This window comes from Lepus europaeus, chromosome 1 (assembly GCF_033115175.1).
Source record: "Lepus europaeus isolate LE1 chromosome 1, mLepTim1.pri, whole genome shotgun sequence".
NCBI classification, from domain to species: domain Eukaryota; kingdom Metazoa; phylum Chordata; class Mammalia; order Lagomorpha; family Leporidae; genus Lepus; species Lepus europaeus.
In genome coordinates, this window is record NC_084827.1 from 102,531,770 (window position 1) to 102,555,105 (window position 23,336).

The following is a 23,336-nucleotide window of genomic DNA, read 5'->3' on the forward strand; positions in this document are numbered from 1 at the left end:
TAACACTTGCTTCACTACTTGATAAACAGATTTCCCCAAATCTTAGACCCTCAACCACTGAATTTCTCCCACATATGCCCACTCTAAAAAACAGACATTCAGTAGAGATGACCTCTTCAGTCTTTACGAGCCCTTTTAGCAATGAGCTAGCATATTATTCACCCATCACACACACACATGCCAGCACAGATTTGATTCTAAAAATACTGAACTGGTATGACACAGACACTGGCTAATCAAAGTGGGCAATGGCCAGCGGGGCCTCCTGGAGCGGAAGGTCAGCCCGAGTCCCTCTGGTCATTCTTCCAGGATATGGTCTGCTTTCCGAAAACAGAAATTTTGTTCAAAAAAGTTTGTGGAAAACAGAATTAAAAGATTAAGTTTACTTTGGTACAAGACTTTTTTTTTTTTTTTTTTTTTTTTTTTTGTGGACAGGTGTAGTGAGAGAGAGAGACAGAGAGAAAGGTCTTCCTTCCGTTGGTTCACCCCCAAAATGGCTGCTACGGCTGGCGCTGCACTGATCTGAGGCCAGAAGCCAGGTGCTTCCTCCTGGCCTCCCATGCAGGTGCAGGGCCCAAGGACCTGGGCCATCCTCCACTGCCTTCCCGGGCCACAGCAGAGAGCTGGACTGGAAGAGGAGCAACCGGCACAGAATCCAGTGCCCCAACTGGGACTAGAACCTGGGGTACCGGCGCTGCAGGTGGAGGATTAGCCAAGTAAGCCGTGGCGCCTGCCTTGGTGCAAGACATTTTTGAATCCATAGTCCACTTTATGAAAACCATGCATGCAAACACATGAATTTCAAAAATATTCTGCATCAAGATAAACATCTTTCAAATTTGCACAAACTTTCCAAAGCATATCCTTATATCTAAAGAAACAGAACCTGTCTTTGCAGTAGACAAATCATAGAAAATATCCAAGTCTCCTTTTTACCTATTTTATTATTTAGCATAATGCTATAAAACCAGCATATGTTCCTACTCTCTGTCCATTCCTCTCCTAACCAATCCAGGAATGGGGCTAGGGTGAAAGCAGCCAGTAAAAAGGAGGTGTTACTATTAACTGCCTAAATGATTAATGCTACAACTGAATCTTTGATTTGTTTTAATCAATTTTTTAAAATTTATTTTATGTATTTGAAAGAGAGTTACAGAGAGAGGTAGAGACAGAGAAAAAGGTCTTCCATCCGCTGGTTTACTACTCAGATGGCCACAATGGCTGGAGCTGCGCTGATCTGAAGCCAGGAGCCAGGAGCTTCTTCCAGGTCTCCCATGCATGTACAGGGGCCCAAGGACTTGGGCCATCTTCTACTGCTATCGCAGGCCACAGCAGTGAGCTGGATCAGAAGAGGAGCAGCCAGGACTAGAACCGGCACCCATATGGGATGCTGGTGCTTCAGGCCAGGGCATTAACCCGCTGCGCCACAGCTCCGGCCCCATGTTTTAAGCCATTCTTAAGAGCTAAGACTGAAGGCAATTCAATGCAATGAAGAACTGAACAAAAGTATGACTTTATTTCATCCAATAACAATATCCTCTAAACAGCACAGAGTTCTGAACAAAATTTCTTAAAGCTACTTTCCAGAAAACACCAAAGAGAGCTCCCACTTTTCATTAGGGTTTCTTCATAAATTGTTTAAATATAATCATTGTGCAGATATTCTTTTTGAAAAGCAAACTTTGCAGAAGAATGATTATAAAAGAAAAGTAATTGTTTCCTTTTCTAGGAGTACCATGAAAAAAAGATCTTTTCTTATCACTAGTGAAAAAATAAGTGTAAAACCATTAGCAGAGGGTGAATCTTAGTGCTCTACTTTAAGTCATGTAAGAAATGAATATCAAAGGGGGCCAACGTTGTGGCGCAGCAGGTTAAAGCCCTGGCCTGAAGCACCAGTATCCCAAATGGGCGCCGGTTTGAGTCCCAGCTGCTCCACTTCCCATCTAGCTCTCTGCCATGGCCTGGGAAAACAGCAGATGATGGCCCAAGTCCTTGGGCCCCTGTACCCGTGTGGGAGACCCGGAGGAAGCTCCTGGCTCCTGGCTTCGGATCGGCGCAGCTCTGGCTGTTGCGGCCAGTTGGGGAGTGAATCAGTGGGTGGAAGATCTCTCTCTCTCTCTCTGCCTCTCCTCTCTCTATGTAACTCTTTCAAATAAAAAAAAAAAAAGAAATGAATATCAGAGGAAGAATGAATGACTTTGAACTAAAGGAATAAAATCACTTTTAGTGTAAATGCAGAGTTGGAACCACTGATGTCATTTCCTTTCTAAGGGCAGGCAATTAATTGCTTAGAATATTAAAGCAATGTTATATGGCCTCTGTAAATGTAATAATTCAAACTATATAACCACCAATGAAACTACAACTTTGTTCAAATACAAAATTCTCAAACAAGTTTTCACGTAAGGGTTATAACATCATTCTGTGTATAATGTGCATTGTCATTTAAATACCATTTCAAACCTTATTTTATATCTACCTAGTGCATCCGTCTGAGATCCAGGATGGTATGAGATACACACAATAATGAATTTCATTGATGTAACACAATTAGATGAGCTTGTAGAACTGGAAAATTATTCTAAGCAGAATGGTGGTGAACATAAGACAGTGGGAGACCTAATCAGCTTTCTCGTTGGAGATCAACAAATATTGGTATAAATAAGCGATCCTGGATGCTGTGAATGAAACCAGCTGGCAGTTCTGCCCACCAATGTCCATCTGTGGAGTGAACAGTTTTGAAAGTCGCACTTTTGTGATCTCCGACGCCACATAAGAGCACTTTCTACTGCATTTCATGGGCAATATTGGCAGCCCAGCCCAGCAGCACACCAACAGAGGCCTGGACATCACCAATCCTGTTTCAAGAGTGTTTTCTACTTTACAAAGACACTTTTGTATTCATTATTTTAATATTAATTTAGAGTTAAGGGTTGAGAAAGGCTAAAATAAACTAAACCTAACAAATTAGACATTGTCTACTGCAAGAACAGGCATGGGCAATAGTTCAGCCCCTTGGCCATTCTAGAAAAGAACAATGGCCTGCAAAGTCATTATCTCTAAATTTATTATCTTAAGCAAGTTTTCCTAACTGTGAACCAATCAGAGTTCTATTTACTGCACTTTAAATGTAGTGAGAAAGGAAACCATCATATAAATCTACCCCAAACCAAAACTGGATATATTTAAAAAGAAAAAAACAAAAACAAAAAGATGTATGCATTTGACACCCCAAATGTTCTCTCAAGACATTTCAAAAGGTGTGTTGTTCAAAAATACCTTCTTGGAGCCAGTGCTGTGGTACAGAGGCTTAACGCCCTGGCCTGAAGCGCTGGCATCCCATATGGGCATCGGTTTGAGACCCGGCTGCTCCACTTCCAATCCAGCTCTCTGCTGTGGCCCAGGAAAGCAGAGTAAGATGGCTCAAGCCCTTAGGCCCCTACACCCACGTGGGAGAATGGAAGCAGCTTTGGCTACTGGCGTTGGATCAGTGCAGCTCCAGCCGTTGCAGCCACTCGAGGAGTGAACCAGCGGATGGACGACCTCTCTCTCTCTCTCTGCCTCTCTTTCTCTCTCTGTGTAACTCTTTCAAATAAATAAATAAATCTTAAAAAAAAAATACCTTCTTTACAGGAGTGAAACGATTTCTATCATTGCTGTTTTTCACTATTTTACTTACAGAAGAATGACATTTGTCCATCTACGCATAAAAACAGTGTGTGTGTGTGTGTGCGTGCGTACACGTCCCTATTTATATAAGCTGAGCCTGTCCTATTCTAGGAAGCACTTAAGTAGCTTCTAAAGAGATGCACTCTAGAAGACTACTAAGACAAAGGTTTAAAAAAATGGTAGAGAGGAACACAGGACAAAGGCGAAACTGAGGCAAGGACGAAACGAGACCAAGAGAGGTCGACTGTCTCAAGCCCCCAACTTCTCATCAGTGGTTGAGCCTGAAGAACCTGTCTAATGACTGCCAACCAGCACTGATCAAATACAGCAAGCGCCCTGGAGATGAAGCACCTGACTGACAACTCTATCATAAACAGCTCCTCAGCACGAGCACAGGTCAACGATAACTGGTCCTAACGATGAAAAAAGTCCAAGTGTTAAGTGTAACCTGAATCACGAGAAGAACATGCATCTCTATGCTTTGACAATCAACAAGTCATGTAAGATATATAAGGTAAAAGCCTATAATTTGAAAATTTAATTAATTAGTATAACCTATTTCTTGATTATACTAGAAGATACATTTTTCTTAATGTTTCACACAAAAATACTTCATATCAAAAAAAATCTCAAGCAGCAAGGCTCCAGGTCCCTAGGAAGACACAGAATAACCCTTTATTTCTCCTTTCCTTGGACCAGAGAGCTGGAAGGAATCTACCAAGAGTTTCAAACAGTTTTCCTCGTGTGTGCCAGTTCTGATGAGCTGCTAGTAGTCATGTTGTGCAGGGAAGGATTCTGAGGCCCAGCCAGGCCCGGCAGGAAAGCGTTCTCATCTATTTATTAGCAGTCCTGCCTGGAGAGAGGAAACGAGGCAGTGCACAGCCACTTACTTGTTTACTCCTGATCTCTGCTTCAATTTGCTGACGTCACCAAGGAAGACCTGGAGGCTTAGAGTAGCTGGCTGGCTATTTACCATTTTTACTAGATTTATTTGTAGCTTGCCTTATTATAAAAAAATGCATGATGTGTTACCAACATACACATAGTTAGATAATAATAAATAGATGAGAAAAACAGGACGAGAGGGAGAAACACGTGCCACAGGGGAGGAGACGGCAAGTGTGAAGCCTGTTCCAGCACTGAGGAATCCGCACTCACTGGTATTTCAGTTGCTCATCTCAGTGAGGGAAGAAAAAAGGAAGAGAGAGCGAAGGAGAAAGCACGTGACAGAAATCCAAGGGTACTTTAAAAAGTTGACTGAAAAAGATGTGACTAAAAGGTAAGCTTGCTAATCCTCCGCCTGCGGCGCCGGCACACTGGGTTCTAGTCCTGGTCAGGGCACCAGATTCTGTCCCGGTTGCCCCTTTTCCAGTCCAGCTCTCTGCTGTGGCCAGGGAGTGCAGTGGAGGATGGCCCAAGTGCTTGGGCCCTGCACCCCATGGGAGACCAGGAGAAGCACCTGGCTTCTGGCTTCGGATCAGCGCGGTGCGCCAGCCGCGGCAGCCATTGGAGGGTGAACCAACGGCAAAAGGAAGACCTTTCTCTCTGTCTCTGTCTCTCTCTCTCACTGTCCACTCTGCCTGTCAAAAAAAAAAAAAAAAAAAGGTAAGCTTATGGGGCCGGTGCTGTGGCGTAGCGGGTAAAGCTGCTGCCTGCAGTGCCAGCATCCTATATGGGTGCCAGTTGGAATCCCGGCTATTCCACTTCCAATCCAGCTCTCTGCTATGGCCTGGGAAAGCACAGAAGATGGCCCAAGTCCTTGGACCCCTGAACCCACGTGAGAGACCCTGAACCAGCGGATGGGAAGACCTCGCCCTCTCTTTCTCTCTCTCTCTCTGCTTCTCCTTCTCTCTGTGTGTAACCCTGACTTTCAAATAAATAAATAATCTTTTTAAAAAAAGGTAAGCTTATTTCAGTGCAAAAATTTTTAAAATCCATGCATATGTGACATCTTCAGAAAATTCATGGAAAATGGGTATTATGAAAAATCTATGCATGGCTTTCAAAATTTTTGCACCAAAATAAATTTACTTTGAATTTCATTTTTCCATGAACTTTTGAAGTTCCCACATGTGGACCCCAGGAACAGGTGCTGAGTTTGGCCTTCAAGATAACAATGTTTCTGTATTTAGGGATTAGGGCTCACACCTTAGCCTTCCTTTGTGCCACTGAAAGCAGTATTTTGTTCATTCCTTCAAAGATACATATGGACATCTGCTGGTAATAAGTAAGCAAAAATAAGCAAATTACACAGTAGCTTACAAGGTTACAGAGTGGCATCATGATAATTAGACACAAGGAAAAGATGTGAGACTGAAAGTGTCAAGGAGAAGGGGAGGTGGGTCTGAGTTTTTAAAGGGTGGCCAAGCCAGGCAAGTTGAGAAAGTGGCTCTTTCAGGTATCGAGAGGAAAAGCAATGATGCGAGTGGATGGCAGGTGGGCTCAGAAAAGCTTAAGAAGTCCAGTAGGCTGGGGGCTGGCACTGTGGCATAGTGGGTAAAGCCACCACCTGCAGTGCTGGCATCCCCTATGGGCTCTGGTTCAAGTCCCGGATTCTCCAATTCTGATCCAGCTCTCTGATATGGCCTGGGGAAGCATTAGAGGATGGCCCAACTCTTTGGGCCCCTGTACCCATGTGGGAGATCCGGAAGAAGCTCCTGCCTTCAGATCGGCGCAGCTCCAGCTGTTGTGGACATCTGGGGCATGAACCAGTGGATGGAAGACACCCCATTCCCTGCCCTGCCTCTGCCTCTCTGTAACTCTGCCTTTCAAATAAATAAATAAGCCTTTTAAAAAAGGAGAGAGAAAAAAAAAGAATTCCACTAGGCTGGAATGAAGTGTGTGTGTTCGGGGAGAAGTCAGATTATGGGAAGAAGGGACAGGCAACACAGCTGTTGTGGTCATTGTAAGACGTAAGAAAGTCTCAGTGAAAAAAGTATTTGGGGTCAGTAGGCCAGGAGTTGCCTTCGGAGATAGGGCTGACTTGTACATTTCCTGCAGATGCGGGCAGCAGCAGGGTGTACAGATCTCAGGCCTGCGTCCCAAGATGCTTATCTTTATGGCTCACCTCAGGCTGCAACCTGCAGAGACATGCTGGGGCTGCGACACACCCAGTGAGCATCCTGGGGATCACGCTGCGCAGAGGTTTAGAAGGTAACAGGAGGAAAGCCTGCCTGGTGAGCCGCAAGTCCAGGTCCCTTGTGAAATGTCACCTCCTCACTTCCCATCAACGTGGCATTACACTTTCTGCTCTGGACATGTGTCAGCAGGGGACCCACATAGGAGACCTCCATCTGGTAGCCTCAGAGCTCAGGAAAACCATTAAATACACAAAACAAGGCTGAAGTATAATTGAACCCTAAAAAGAAGGAAAACAATCCTGACAACCTCATAATCCATGTATTATCACTACCTATGCACGCAGAGTAAAGGCTGGTACTTTTCCAACAGACATCCAAAAAGAGAGGAAAACCAGGGACTGGAGGAGAAAAAACTAATTAACAGCATGTGAGAAGCTACTTCCAGAAGAATGTTTCTTCAAGCTCAAGGCGGAGAACAGATGAAGGAATTTATCAGGAACTCAGCCCACAGGAGCTTTACAGGTGCAGCCAACAACTTTAAGTGAGATGTGGAAGCCACCAAAGCACAGATGGGGGCACTGTGGCACAGTGGGTTCAGCTACCATCTGGGACGCTGCAGCCCTATCAGAGTGTCTCAGACTCCCCTGCCTCTGCTCCAATGCAGCTTCCTGCTAACACATAATCTCAGAAGCAGCAGATGATGGCCCAAGTTACGGATGGCCCTCAATACCTCCCGTGTAGGAGACTTGGATGCAGTTTCCTAGGTCCTAGTTTTGGCTTGACCCAACCCCAGCTGTCATAGGCACCTGGGAAGTAAACTAACAGATGGAGAAATCTCTCTCTCTCCACCTTTCAAATAAATAAATAAATAATAAATAAAAATGAAAAATATAAGTAAAACAAATTTCTGCAGCTAAAACACATATCCAGAGAAATTGCTCAATAATTCCTGGCTTCAAGCATTTAAAAGGGTGACAACTCATTCAAGGCCAAAATGAACATGAATATAGGAAAAATCCCATTAAAAAACAACAACAATAGCAACAACAAACCTTTCCTGTCACTATCGATCAAGTAAAGGTTGCTGGAAATCACAGTTGTGAGTATTCACGGATTTTAATATTTATCACAGTCCAGGAAGCTGTTGTGCAAACACCTATGTCCTTGTAGGGTCATTAAGACTGGGTGCAGACTTTCCTTCCCAATGGAAATGTCACTAGATATCCAACATATCAGCGCTTCCAAGTGAGCCACCTTAAGGATGGATAGTAGTGACTAGACAAACTGACCAAGAAGATGATCATGCAACATTCTTTGAACTGTGATTTGAAGAGAGGTTAGTCAAATAAAACACATGGGAAACATTTATTTATATTTCTTTCCCCAAAAAGTTCGAGGCTGCTTGGCAAAAATATATGTAACAGCCCAAGTCAGAAACACATGGGGAGTTCCAGGTGAAGGGAAAATAAACCCAGAGGCAGAGTTACTCCACAAATTTGTGAATCACAGAGTGATTCCACAGAAATGGCAATGCAGAATGCAAAGTCAACGCAGAACTTTCTAGTAGTCCGAGTAAGAAGGACATACAATTACAAAATTGAGTGTCCAGTGGAATAAACCATGGGCTCCATGGAATTTCTGTTTTCACAGCACTGGGGCTAGGAGCGTCCTCCGGTGAGTCTCCCCAAGGGCCACATCCTGTGTGCAAAGCCTGGTTAAATGAAGGCCTGCAGCACCAGCAACCCATGCAGGCTGGAGTTCTGCAAAGGCAGAGCTGTGTCGGTAATATACAAGTGTGGGGATAAAATCCATATTCCCTACAGCAGTGGCTACTGGATCAGGCTCCAAACAAGTGCTTAGGGAGTTCTTCAATTTTCCATTGGAACATTAATTCTTAGCTTTAAGTTAAAAAACAATCAATGGGAAATGCAGCTGAACATGAAAGGTCTTCAAAAAATTCACAGAAAATGCATATTTAATTTCATTTTCTGTGAGCATTTTGACGTACCCTTGTATATGACATAGCAAATTTGAACAAACTTGATGACATCTACATTAAGCAGCTTCAAGGGTGGACGCTGGACAAACCTGTTTCCTGTCACCTCTTTGGGCACATGTGAACTTAAAAATGAGTCACTGATTAGGAAAGTTGTAACTTTGTGTAGGTATTCTTCTGGAAATTCTAGTCTGTGCATGTCCATTTGCATAAAGTTGTACAAGCGACCTACACACACACACATTACACTCAAATGCAAGGCCAAGAGCAGGTTCAACTAGTTGGCACACATCCTCACCATGATCTAACAGCCACTTGTACAATAGTAATCTACCTTCCATGGTGAATCACGGTCAAGTGATATCATTGACAGTACTGATTCTAAGTATTAGGTGCTTGGAATCTGACTTTTGTATCTATCGTGAGGTATGTAATTAGGTGTATTATTAGGATTTTAACAGTGACCCCAAAACAAATTCTGGTTATTTGCAGCTTTTGGATCAGAATAATTTAAGAGGATACTAAGATACTTAGATACATTAAACTAAAAATGTTGATTCTGTTCTGCTCCAGTCATCCAGGAGCCCTAATCTCAAATTTCTGAGTTAATCAAAACTGAATGACTTCTCCCTGATCAATTTCTTAAGTGTTGTAAATCTGCATTTATAAAATACATAATTTAAAAACATTATATATTTTAAACATTTGTATATGTAATCATGGTTTTGTTTAAGACTTCATTGAGGGGTTGGTGCAGTGACACAATGGGTTAAAGCCCCAGCCCACAGCACCTGCATCCCATATGGGCACCAGTTCCAGTCTCGGCTGCTCCTCTTCCGATCCAGCTCTCTGCTATGGCCTAGGAAAGCAGTAGAAGATGGCCCAACTCCTTGGGCTCCTGCACTTGCATGGGAGACCTGGAAGAAGCTCCTTCAGCTTCAGATCAGCTCAGCTCTGGTTGGGTCATTTGGGGAGTGAGCCACCAGAATGGAAGCTCTCTCTCTCTGGCTCTCTCTCTCTCTGTTACTCAGTCTTTCAAGTAAATAAAATAATTATTTAAAAAAAAAAAGACTTCATTGATTAAAGGACTGTTCTACTTTAAAAAAAAAAAATCAAAAGAACAAAAGCTTGCTGAAGTACCTCCATTTCAAGTGTGAAGAGATATTGATCCCATCAACCTCAGAGACTGGGTGGGGCCTGTCACCTCCAGCAGTGAGCAGCCTTGTTCACTGGCAATAACGCAATATAATCTAATGCCATACCAACATAATGCAACATAAATATTATCCTTTTCTGTGTGTATCATGACAAAGTTGGAATAAATAATGGACTCCAAATCTTTTAGGCAATTCTTCATAAATGTGATTTCTTGTAACAGCTTTTGACAAGAGCAAGGCAGTGGAAAGAATAAAGTTCTTTGGCAAGAAACCAAAGTGCAGAAATTTCATATTCATGATTAAGAGGAGCAGAGTGCACAGTAGTTTATGCATTTGTAATTTACACAAACCCAAATAGGTGAGTGTTTCAAGAGACAAGGAATCTAGTTCTGAATTTGCCATTTCCCAGTCTGTGACTCCAAGAAGGCTACATTTAACCCCTAGTGAGCTTTAGCCTACTTAATTATAACATGAAAAGACTAAAACAGAAGCTGTGAACTGAGACTGAACATCAGAATCTCCTGAGAAGCTTTTAAAAACATATAATGATACCAGTAATAGTAGCATGTGCCAAGAAATGCTTGGAGTGTTTTATATTAACCCATTTAGTCCCTAGAAGAACCTGTGTTATAGGTACTATTATTATCCTGTTTTTACAGGTGTGGAAACTGGGGCAAGGAGAGGTTGAGAAATTTGCTCAAGCAAGTGGTAGAACCGGGTGGCAAGCTGTGAGGCTGGGCTCCTCACCACAAGTGCACGCTATCCTACCTGCCTGTGCGTCTCCAAGTCTTCTGTCTCAGGATCTAACAGAAGGGTCTGGGCATGCAAGGTTCACCTCTGGTGGGCATTCCTCGTTAACAGCCACATGACCAGAAGAGATGTAAAGTTCTGTAATTCAGACTAGAGATGAAAAAAGTTTAATCCACTGTAATTAAATGTTAAAATTTTTTTTGCTAGAAAACACCGAACCCAGATTAAGTAAGTAAGGCTTTTAACAGCTAATTGCATGCTGTCAAACCTCAACAAAAGAGAATGAATAAAGGGATAGTAGGGGGAAAAAAAATCCAAGAAACAAAATATTATCTAGCTAGCTACACATGGTCATTGAAGTAGACTAAAAATTGGAGCCAAAGTTATACCTTACCTCCCCAAGGCACTGACAATAATCTCATAGTGTATGGCCTGGATTCATAGGTAAAGATGAAACATTTTGCAAATACTCTTGGGAAGGATAGGCACTCCTAGGCGAATGTGCATGCAGGCCCAGTTTGTTTTGTAGGACTACAAATGGTTTTACCTCATCTTTAAAGAAACATGCCTTACTCCACCTGAAAGTTCCTTTGTAAACTTGGAAATCGAAAACTACTCAGGAAAACACTGATAGTCAAAAAAAAAGTTGGCCTCCTGTCCTGGTTCCCTCACTGACATAGGACTTACTAAAGGCAGGAAGCTACTACCACATGAAGGGAAAAACAAGGAAGAGCAGTGGTCCTGGGCCAGCCAGGAGGAAAGCCCACATCCCTGGCAGTGCTAGTAGCCTGGTCAGGACTGTTTGTATTATGAGTCTGCTTCCTTGCTAATTCTAGATACCCCGTTTATGGAAACCCATCTTCCTCTCCTCTCACTCAGTCCATGGCTCTCTTACAAAACCTGTCTCCAAAAAGCTCCTGTTTAAAGCCAAGTGATTCCAATCAAGGGACTTGCAAAGCACTTCACTAAACAAAAACCAATTTAGAAGAAAGCTTAAACCCCTAACAGTGAACTCTAAAATTTTAGGAAAATAACGTTGGAGAAGAATACAGATCTTCTCAATGATGATCATAAAGACCATCTCCACTGAAAGGTTCAAATGAGCTGCCAATGGTCAAACGAGGAACGAATGACTAGGTCACCTACTCCGGCTGACAAATATGTTTAATTGCTGGTTTGTCTTTTGAGGGAAGATTCATCAGTCTGGAATTGATGTACTACTTCTTTCCTTTCAACAGCTATCCCAAAAGTACACAGGCTCATAAAGTAGACAAACACTAAATTTGAAAAGTTTCCCCTGAGAGTGGACGAGAATTTCCAGGCAAGAATAAAAATAAGCTCTCCTTCCTGACCTGCGTATCTGTTAAGGATACTGAACTTCCAGTTTCTGAGACTCAAATGTTACAATCATCTTTGAGTCATCTCCTCCTTGGATCCACCCTCTATTCCACATTCCCTTAAGGGCAAGCCAGGAGGAATTGCTATCACTTATCTTCTCAGGAAGTACACTCCCTGGACCACTTAGCCCAAAGGGAATAGCAGGCAGGGCAGGCCAGCACACCAGTCCTGTCTTCAGTGCTGGCTTGGGCTGGCCAGCCCAGCCTGGAGGCTCATCCAGATGCCAAGGTTTGCCTGATACCCCAGTCATGTGCAATCACCGTGTGCTGGGGGGGGAGGGGGGGTGCCACTTTTCAACCTCTCACATTCTGATCCATCTTAGGTGTGGAGTTCATTTCCTACAGAAGACAAAAACCTGTTGCAAGGCAGAAAATGTGTCTTTCTCAGGGCAGTATCTACCAAAAATCACTGGTACAATGCTTAACAAATGTGTTAAATTAGATGAAAATGAGATTTACCTTTTACTTCTTCCCAAAAGTGGCCTCATCAGATTTATACTCAGACTATAATTATAATGTTCGTAAATGGCCATTATTTTCTAAAGCAGTGTGAAGATTTATAAGTCAGTGACACCTAAAAAACCTTTCATTTAATATATGCACAAACCCTCTCCAACACCAAGCAAATGACATTACATATGTTCTCTGTACTGTGGAATTTTGGAGAGCTGTATACAGACAAGTTACTCAGGAGCTAAGTTTCATACAATCCACTATACTAAAAGGAATTACTTTGTTAGCTGTCAGGAAACATGGATTCTCCTCTCTCCTTCTGCCCTTCCCCTGAGCTCTTGATTCTACTGGCCACTCAACTGGACTTCAACGTTAATTTCTCTACAAAATCCTGTTAAATCTATCATGGCTGAGCATCTCTTTTAGAATCCTGGAGAAATGCATCTTCGTAGCATGTGGTAAATGGAGGACCAGGGCTGCTGATGGGAGGAGGGAGAGGAGGAGGAGGAAGATAATGAACTGCATCCAGACTGTACCTGGGAAGGAGGAAGCACGGTGGCTCAGGAGAGACAGATTGTCTGAGCTGGACTTCCGGCTCCACTGTCACCAGCCATATTGAAAAATCTCTCCCAAGTGCATCTTCAACAGGGGGATAACATTACCCATAAAATTGTTCTAAGGATTAAATGATAAAACACTTGGCATTGTGGCTGGCACACAGCAAGCATTAGATGAAATGTCAGCTCCTAGCATAGATGATACATTATACAGCCTTTCTTCGCATAAAGTTAATACGAATGGAAGAAGGGGAAAGACAAAGGAGAGGGTTGTAAATTTCTGAAATTCATGGTACTGCAATAAGGGAATTCTAAATTAGACCACGCACAACTGCCAAATGAAGATTTTAGAGGCCATGCTTTCTGGTGGTCTACCTTCACCTTCATATAGCAGCCAAGACCTCTGAACTTCTGCTACAGAAATCCATAGTTCAAATATAGGAGCAGGGGATGGAGATACAGTAAATACCACCTGTACTCACAGAAAGGGAGGACAAGATTTTTAGAAAACTTCTTGTGGTTATGATCATTATTTTCAGCCCCGACTTTCCAATTAAATTCTGTGACGGCTGATATCAAAAATGACTTGCCAACAGAGTGTGCAGAGTTTGGCTGTGACAGGAGAACGGCTCATGATCACGCCTCGGAATAGCAAAAAGACATCCTCAGGAAAAAGGTCACTGACAATATGGAAGCTAAATACCGAAAGAGCCATGCGGGCCAGCAGATTTTACACTGGGGATAAATTAGAAAACAGACATCGCTGAGATGTTTCCACTAAAATATCCACGGCATGCATATCGTAGGTGGTGGTAATAATTAATATTTGAGGCTCCAACCACTCACGCGGACCCTGAAATCCCTGACCTGCAGCCCATTTTCATTTTCCTACAGCAGGTACTGGAGTTGCGGGTACCCTAAGCAGAGGGAGGTGAACCTTGCTGCCAGTGAGGTATCACGGCCCATCTTCTGGGCTTCTTATTTCCATGAGGCTTTGCTCTGCCTGGGAATGCAGCAACTCTCAGGAGCAGGTTAAATACTGTAAATGTTTGCAAATTGTAGCTGGCAGTTTTAAGGATAAAGCTGAAGAGCAGAGGTGTAAGGGCTTTGGTTCTCTCAGAAAGCAGTTATTTATTTCCTGGGAATTCTTCATCCTAAAATTATTTTGTGAAACCTTGGGGTTTCCAAAAAGTCTTCAGCTTATACTTTTGTATGTCAAAGGGTATTTTACAAAGTTCATAAGAAAAATGTAATTAACAGATAAATTTATTTAGTAGTGCAAAAGTATTTGAAATCCATGCAGGTTCTTCTGATATGCATTTTTCCATTAGCTTTTTGAAGACACCCACGAGCATGGACATCAAGTTTTTTAGCACCAAATAAACACCTTTTAATTCCAATTCTTCCCAAACTTTTAAAGTACCCTTGCACTATACATAAAGCACTTTGAAAATTTTTCTTTTCACTCTTTTAAAAGGTTTTCTTTTATTTATTTGAATGGCAGAGACAGAGGGACAGGGAGGGGTGTGGAGACAGACAGACATAGAGGCAGAGACAGAGAATCTTCCATGTGCTGGTTCACTCCCCAAATATCTGCAACAGTCAGGGCTGGGCCAGGCTGAAGCCAGGAGCGTGGAATTCAGTCTAAGTCTACAGATTGGCAGGGATTCAAGTACTTGAGCCATTACTTGTTGTCTCCCAGAAAATGCGTCAGCCGCAAACAGGATGGAAAGCACAGTAGCTGGGACTGGAACTGGTACTCTGATAAGAGATTCTGCTTAAGCTACTCCACCAAAGAGTTCATAGCATTTCTTCAAAGTGCCAGGATTCCTCCATATCAAGGGAACTAGAGCAACCAACAGGATCAAGAAAATGGTTCTCTTTCTGGCTTTCCCGAGCGATGAATGCGAAGAAGACTCAATCAAATACGCTGTTGATCCTAAACTCTCAACTCTGCTTTGACATCTATTTATTCGGGAGGTGATCAGAAAGGATCCGGCATTGCGGCACAATGGAGTAAGCCACATGGGATGCTTAACATCCCACACTGGAGTGCTTGGGTTCCGGCCCTGCCTCTCCTCCTGCTTCGGCTTCTTACTGATGCTCCCGCGGGACAGCAGATTATGGCTCGAGTGCTTGAGTCCCTGTCACCCATGAGGGAGACCCAGATAGAGTTTCAAGCTCCTGACTTCAGTATGGCCCAGCCTTGGCTGATGCATGCACTCGGGGAGTGAAACAGAAGACTTCTCTCTCTGTCTTTCCCTCTCATTCTGTCACTCTGCTCCTCAAATAAATGACATTTTCTTAAAAACAATCAAAGATAAGGCATTTGTCTTGTTTCAAATGCAAACTCTTCAACTTACTGGGATACTTATTGGTCTACGAGGAGAGAGTTAAACTGCAACTAATGACTCAACATTTGGACTCAATAGATTGGAATTCCTTTTTTTAAAGGATGAGACAAAGTCTGAAAACTTCATATGTTAGATCACACTTTTCTGCAAAACGATCAAGCTCCTTGTTCTAAGCCCTCTTTGTGTTATTTATTACATGTCATCCTATTTTGCTGGCAATAATAGGAACAAGTCAAGTTCCAGAAACCATTCTATTTGTATTTTGTCTACCAAGAATCTTCTACACCAATTTGGAAAGAAGCTTTGAGAGGATAAAAATTAACTGCTTTATAGGACAAAAACATATGGAACTTAAAAGGAATTTCATTATTTATGAAATAAAATATGTAAATGGGTAAGAAACATATAATGGTAGTAGAAACAAAAAATGGCATGTATTTTCTATGATTAGCCATGGAAAACTCATCATCTTAGCTTCTCATTTTGTGAAGATTAAAAAAAATTTTCCAGTCAACAAAGACTATTTTTTTGAAAGGGACACAATGAAAGAACTATTTTTCCACTATTCTACTTTTCCAGTAAATTTTTCTTTTTCTGTCTCTGTCCTTCAAAGAAATCTGATAATTAAAAAATTCACTATAAGGGCCGGCGCTGTGGTGCAGTGGGTTAACGCCATGGCCTGAAGTGCTGGCATCCCATACAGGCACTGGTTCTAGTCCTGGCTGTTCCTCTCCCGATCCAGCTCTCTGCTACAGCCTGTGAATACAGTGGAAGAGGGCCCAGGTCCTTGGGCCCCTGTACCCACGTGGGAGACCCAGAAGAAGCTCCTGGCTTTGCATCGGCCCAGCTCCAGCCATTGCAGCCATCTGGGGAGTGAACCAGCAGATGGAAGACCTACCTCTCTCTCTCTCTCTCTACCTTTCTCTGTAACTCTTTCAAATAAATAAAATAAATCTTTAGAAAAATTCACTATAGTTTTCAGTACCTTTTAAAAATCTAAAAATTCAAATGTCTACAATGCAAACTTAAACATCCAAGTGGCCACAACACGATCACTTGCTGTTCATTATGACACCATAAAGTAATCATGGCAGCCATGGGCCTAATCACTCAAGATGGACAAGAAAGGATGGTCACTGAAACCCAGGTCAGAAGAAAAAACCTGTTGGCAGGTGGACTATTTAATGAACCTGGCTATCTTAGCATTACAGAGCTAAATGGTGATACACGGAGAAATAAAACAACCATTTCAAGTTGTCCATTTTCCTGTTAGTTGCCCTAATTTCCTATGACAATCAAAACAACTTAAAAATATTATCTTACAAATCAGTGTTCCACAAACAAAAAGAAACAATAAACTAATAAAATCAGTGGGACAGACTAATGGCAGACTAATGGTTTCAGAAAAGCATTCTGGGTTATGTGGCCTCATCTGTGTGAACCACAAATAACAGCGGGGGAGGGGAGGGGGCATCTCAGGAGCACAGGAAGAGGCCAAGGTTCAGGGTGCAAGAGAAAACCCCTAAGAGTCAATGCCTTCCCCCTGCTGCCTCTACTACTGCAACTTGAGTCTTCTCTGTATGGAGAGGGAAAACGCTCCAGTCATTTTTAATCACGCTGGAGAACCACTGTTCCCGTGTGTAAACTCCCTCCCGTTTCCCGGGTTTTCTCTCCCATTTCCATTCCTATCACATCCCTGGGTCCGCATCATCTCTCAGACATGCACGTCTCCTCCTTCTCCAAGCCAGCCTTGCCACTTTTGTCAGAATTGCCCTGTGAGAGCAAGAAAAGAGATTGATTCTTCTCTTCCTCCACCCCATGGCTAGCTTCTCTGTACCTAAAGGATAAACTCAAAAACCCCTGAGCGTCTTAATTCAAGATGCTAAAAATATCTTCCAACCTGCATCTCCACTGTTTCCTCCTTACCCACGGTCTCCAAGCTGGTCACCAGGAGACCAGAGTAACACTGCTAGACGCCACTGATGCACCCAGAAGCCTTTTCCCTGTTTTTTTTTTTTTTTTTTTTTTGGTTTTGTTTTTTTAAACATGCAAGCATTCTCAAGCCTCTGTGCTATTCTTGAGGCCTGAAGGACACTATTTCATCTTTCATGAAATTTTCCTTTTCCTTTAAGGCCAAGGACTTAGCGGGGCATCCTTGTCATCTTCTCCCTAAAAGCTAACCCAACCTTCCCACATGAGAGTCAAGGCTACCTGCGTTCTCCCAGAACAAGGCACTGATAGTAACTCTGACTTCTTTCTGTCTTAAGTTAAGCTCGGTTGCTTATGTCTGCCTATGCTGACCCGTGGTGCTTTTCTGCTTCACCTCTTACAATCTTTATTGTATTCAAAAGAATGGGGAAAACCTGCAGAGAACAGAAAACAAATGTAAGGAAATAAAAATGTATTGGATATTGCAACCAGGGAAACTGATTATATTTCAGAAACACTTCCTTTTAATTAGTAACAGGTTCTCATACCATAAACTAGGCTTAATTTCATTTTCTTTTACTGTTCTTGAAACAAATTAGAAACCTACTGAATGAAAAGAAAGAAAGAAACTTGTGGATGAAGCATCGGTTCAGGAAGTGAGAGGGAATAGAACCTCCTTGTGTTTTAATACCATAAATTGTTCCTCCTGTCAAGCAAGCTGCCGGTACACTGTGCTAGCAGACTTCTTCATATGACTATCAGAACTAGCATCATCTTGAAGCTGCCCAGCCCCAGCCAAGAGACTCACACACCTCTGCTCCCATCGCAAATCAAGAAGAGCTGTGGCCCAAGCCTTGCACAGACACTAGTTTTAAACCTACAAGAGAGGGAGCCTGGATGGCACGGAAGACTTTGGGTGCTGTAATAGCTACTCTGACAGGAATGTATTGGGTGGGCCGCGGGAGGCTCAAACTAGTCTTTCATAAGTACCAAACCAAGGGCCCAAGGGAGAAGAAAATGGAAAGTATGTTCACATAACCTAATTCCCTGGCTTTCCCAGCTTGCAAAATCAAAATCTGGCAGGTGGCACTTTTTCTTACTTTTAAATGTAAGGCTAGAGGTAATTTAAGCTTGTTTGAGTAGTTAGGATTCGGAGGTGCAAAGGAGCAGGGCGAGAGGGACCCACCCTTGTTCAGTGACAAGTGTGTTCCAGGCAGGGCACCAGATGCTCTACTTACATAGTATTACTCGCTTTAATCCTGATCACAACCTTACATATGGTGAGAGAGGACTTCAACAAGTTTGCAGAAAACGGATACTATCAAAAATCTAGGCATGGATTTCAAAATATATGTTCCCCAAAACAAACTTATCGCTTAACTCCATTTTTCAAGAAGCTTTCTGAAATAGGCAACGTGGGGGCCATGTGGTGGGCTAGTGTCAGAGAACTGGGTATTTGCCTCGCACTGAGACTGACAAGTGCAATTTCAAATTCCAGCAGCCCTGACTTGGAAGATCTTGCAAGCCAGATGTGGAACCTTCGAAGACGACGGGTCATTACCTCTGTACGCTGTCACACCTGCGCAATGGCACAGGCTCACGGAGGACAGAACTGTAGGCAGCAATTTGCTCTCCCTTGCCCCCACTCTAGGGAACAGGGACAGAGAAAAGGTAGACAGGCCAAAGCGGCATCCACGGGGACCTGGTGCCTGAGATGACAACAGGATGCAGACAAGGACTGCTCCCACGTTTCAAGTTTAAGAGACTAAATCTGGAAAAGTGAAAGCATTAAGAGAGAGGTGGCAATATTGATTTTGAAGTGCAAATAAAATATTCAGGAGGAAAATGTATAGAAAATTGGCAGGAATGGAGACTAAAGCCAAGAGGATGCGACTAGAGGGATCGAGAAGGAAACACAGACACCAGCAGAGCCAAGAGCCAAGAGGAGAGTGGACAGGAGTGGACACAGACGCTGCAGTTTCGCCTAAGACCCTGAAGGTAAAAGGCAAACAGTTACAGAGACAAGAAAGTGGAAGCAACGAGAACCCCAGATTCATCTGTCTAGAAAATTCACCAGAGAAGTTTGCATGAGCTTTTTCCTGGAAAAAACATGTATTAGACAAATCCCACATGTGAAACAAGCACAGTCAATGGGAGTGTGTGTTTGGCTTGATTTTTAGAGGAAGGAGAGGATTAAGAATATCTGAAGGTCAAGGGGTAACTGATAAGTCCTTTCTGCTACCCAGATCATTCCACTTCCTCAACTTGCTGTGTCACTGGAAAGGTACACTCTTTAATAGATAAACTTCCAGAAACAGGGAGCCAAGTTGCAGCAGCCTGGGAAAGTCCTGAGGTCCCAACATTTCCCATGCATGCTTCAAATTTTAGAACTTAGGTAGGATGAGTGGGATTCTTCCACTAAATGCTCCTAGAAGGTATGGCTATACGACACGGCAGTGAGGACACTGCTAGGGACATGTGTAGCCCACACTAGAATGCTTGGTGTTGAGTTCAGCTCTGCTCTCATCCCAGCTTCCTGCCGATGCATGTGCTAATGCATACCCTGGAAGGCAGCAGGTGATGGCTTAAGCAGTTGGGTCTCTGTCACCTACATCGGAGACTAAGAATGAGTTTCTGGCTCCTAGAATCAGGCTGGTCTAGCTTTAGCTCTTATGAGCACTTAGGAAGCAAACTAGCAGATGGGAGATACTCTGTCTCTGAAATAAAAATGTTAAACTAAATGGTCCTACAAGTGCATCTACTTTGAATCTATACTACCCAATCTATATTACCCACTGTCACCACTCTGTCTGCTCCTCACTGCTCTTCTCCCTACTACAGCAACATAAAGGGGCTGCCTTCCAGCCTGAGTCCCCTCCTATACACACTCCCATCCTCGCCACTGTGGTGGCTGCACTCCTGGTGTCATGAGTTCCTCTCTCTTTTTTTTTTTTTTCTTTGAGATTTACTTATTTATTTAAATTCAGAGTTACACACAGAAAGAAGGGGAGAGAGAGAGAGAGAGAGAGAGAAAGAGAGGGAAGGAGGAAGAGGGAGAGAGGGAGGGAGTCTACCATCTGCTGGTTCACTCCCCAACTGGCTGCATCAGCCGGAGCTATGCTGATCTGAAGCCAGAAGACAGGAGCTTCTTCCGGGTCTCCCATGTGGGTGCAGGGGCCCAAGGACTTGGACCATCTTCTACTGCTTTCCCAGACCATAGCAGAGCGGGATCGGAAGTGGAGCAGCCATGACTTGAACTGGCGCCCATATGGGATGCCGGCACTGCAGGCGGTGGCTTTATCTGCTACACCACAGCAACAGCCCATGAGTTTCTTACTTTCTCAATGTTATTCCTTCTAACATCAAGTATCCTATGTTCTACTCCAAAGAGTTTTAAAAAATAATTCTTGTTTCTCTCTTTAGTTTTTTTGAATGTTCATATATTTGCCTTTCTTTAAAAAAAAATGCTAACATATTTATTTGAAAAGCAGAGTGACACTGCAAGAGTGACAGCAAGAAAGAGAGAAATACTTTCCACTTCTGTTTCATTCCCCCTCCCCCAAATATCTACAACATCTGGGGTTAGTTGAGCCAGGAATTCTACCCAGGTCTCCAACAGGGGAGAAAAGAACCCAAGTACTTGGACCAGCATCTGCTGGCTCTCAGATCCACAGGAAGCTGGATGGGAAGCAGGGAGTAGCAGGAAGTGGGACCAGGAACTCAGGCTGCCTCACAAAGTCTGCCTCACACTTGCCTTTAAACCTCACACATTGTATGAAACTGGGCCCACTGTTACAAACGCCAGGTCTCCTGGAGAGCCAAACCTCTTGTGTCAAGTGCTGCCCCTCCCCAGTTCAGTCTCATCAGGTCAATTTGTAATTATGATGCCAATTTCTGGTTCTAAAATGATTTTTTTTGTTTCTCTTGATGAGCCAAGGATTTACATCCCACCTTTTCTGAGAAGTTCCTGATGTTAACTTTTCCAAAATCTCTAATTAGGTCCACTGGGTTTTTTAAGCAATAGGATGAGTCACCTTCCCATAAGGTTGTCACTTCTATGTCACCAACCAGCTTATTCTTCATTGAAAATGATTAAGACCAGAACAGGAATGCCCTTTTTCGGTTTCTCTACATTCTAAGACACAAAATTGTCAGCAAGTAAAATCCACTGATTACTAGATTCTCTGTATTAAATGGAACGAAGCTTCTAGATTTTGAGATAGAATTTGCTATTTTTGCTACATCTTGACTTTGTACGATACACGTAAAAAAACTATCATCAGAGTTTAATATCAGCACTGAGATTTTGTAAGAGACTTCTTTGTAAATGACAAGAGACAGAGTGGCAAACAGTTACTGCTGCTATTGATAACAGCAAAGAGAGCAATGTTCACACAAGTTAAGAAAATCCATATACATCAAAGAGACCGATAACAAAAAAAGGAGTCAATATTTGAGGCAAAAAATGATAAAATACTCTTCCACCGCATTTGAAATGTGATTTGATTCAATAAAAACATTACTGGTTCAATTTCTCAATTGAATATATAAATACAATGGAGTGCATAAAGCATGGCATTACTCAATTATTTGATGGGCTTTTTTTAACGCTGTCTTCTTGATTCTTGATGTCAACACTCCTATAATTCAAAACTAGCTAAGGGACAATTTGCCTTTTGAAATCCTCTTCCCTACTTGTACACCTCAAGAATCCAGGCATTAGCAGCGTTCTTTTGTTTCCTATGAAGTTGTATTTTTAGCTCCTTAGACTTTATGGCGCTCTTTCTACCTGCAATTATGCTGCAGAAGCATCAGAAGACGCCAATGAAAGGCCAGCAGCAGACAAGATAGCAAAAGGCCTATTTGTGGTCTTGAGCAGCTGCAGTAGGGCAGGGCTTGCCTGGCAGGGCTCCCGCTGCCTCTCACCAGGCAGGAGAAACCCCGAGGGCTGGACTTGCTTTCAGAGTAGACCCTACCACAGGCCATTATTTCATCGCCTTCCAAGCCAAGCGCTAAACTCACAAGTCCACCAGGGCTGAGCAAAAGGGTGACATGAGAAAGGAACAAGAGGGTTCGGAGTAATAGCCTTCTAGAAAGTTCTTCAGGTTCTAAAGAGCCACCACCTACTGTCCTGCACCTCCTCTTTCAAAATGAAGCAAAAACTACCACCAATGCCTCAGAGAAGGTCGGGGTGACTTTTAGTTCCAATTTGGGAAAATCGCCCAAGTTACTTTTGAATTTTTTCCTTAAAGAAAAAAAAATAAAAGAGTAAGGAATCTGCATTTTACCCAAGGCCAGAGAAATGAGATGCTCTGCACCGGGAACACCTTTAGGGACTAGGGAACACTGTCAGTTCTCACAGTTAAGCGAAATGCCTTTTGTAAAGGACCATTATTGCCTTTGGCCAAACAAAAAGTGCTGCTGTATGTGTAGGTTTTTATAGCTCAATGCCATTTGATGGTTTTAGTCTTTACACAATGATCATGGCTGTATACAGTGCAGCTAGTGCTGTAATTTAAATTAGTGCTTTCATTCTCAGCTGCTAATGTAATTGCAGTAAAGGAGCAAATCTACATTCTATTCAACCACAACATTAGCATATAATGCAAATTTCCTTTAGAACTTTATGCAGTCGCACACACATGTCTTCATAAGATTCAGAAAGAGAGGAAGTGGTTCTTATTCCCAAAGAGGTGAGGGTGAACAACCGGGACCACAGAACTACAGGTGCTCATCAAGACACACTAGCACCAAGCTCACTGAACTAAGACCTTCACACACAGATAGGATGAGGCTGGCTGGCTAGCCACCTTTCTCACAAACAGTGACAGCTTAAGTTTCTCATGGAGGACAGACCGGACCCCAGACGTCCACCAGAAATCAGCACTCCTGAAAAGGATCTAAGCACAGATTTTTTTTTTTTAATTCATATTTTACTTCTCCGATTCCAATAAAGTTGAATTCTATTGAATTTTATTGAATTATTTTGTTAGA

The 23,336-nt window shown here is 42.8% G+C and overlaps 1 protein-coding gene across 7 annotated transcripts in view; it reads right to left on the reverse strand.

Moving 5' to 3' along the window:
- The window catches only part of RBMS1 (RNA binding motif single stranded interacting protein 1), a 237,981-nt gene that overhangs the window by 77,543 nt on the left and 137,102 nt on the right, over positions 1–23,336 (reverse strand). The window lies entirely within an intron of this gene.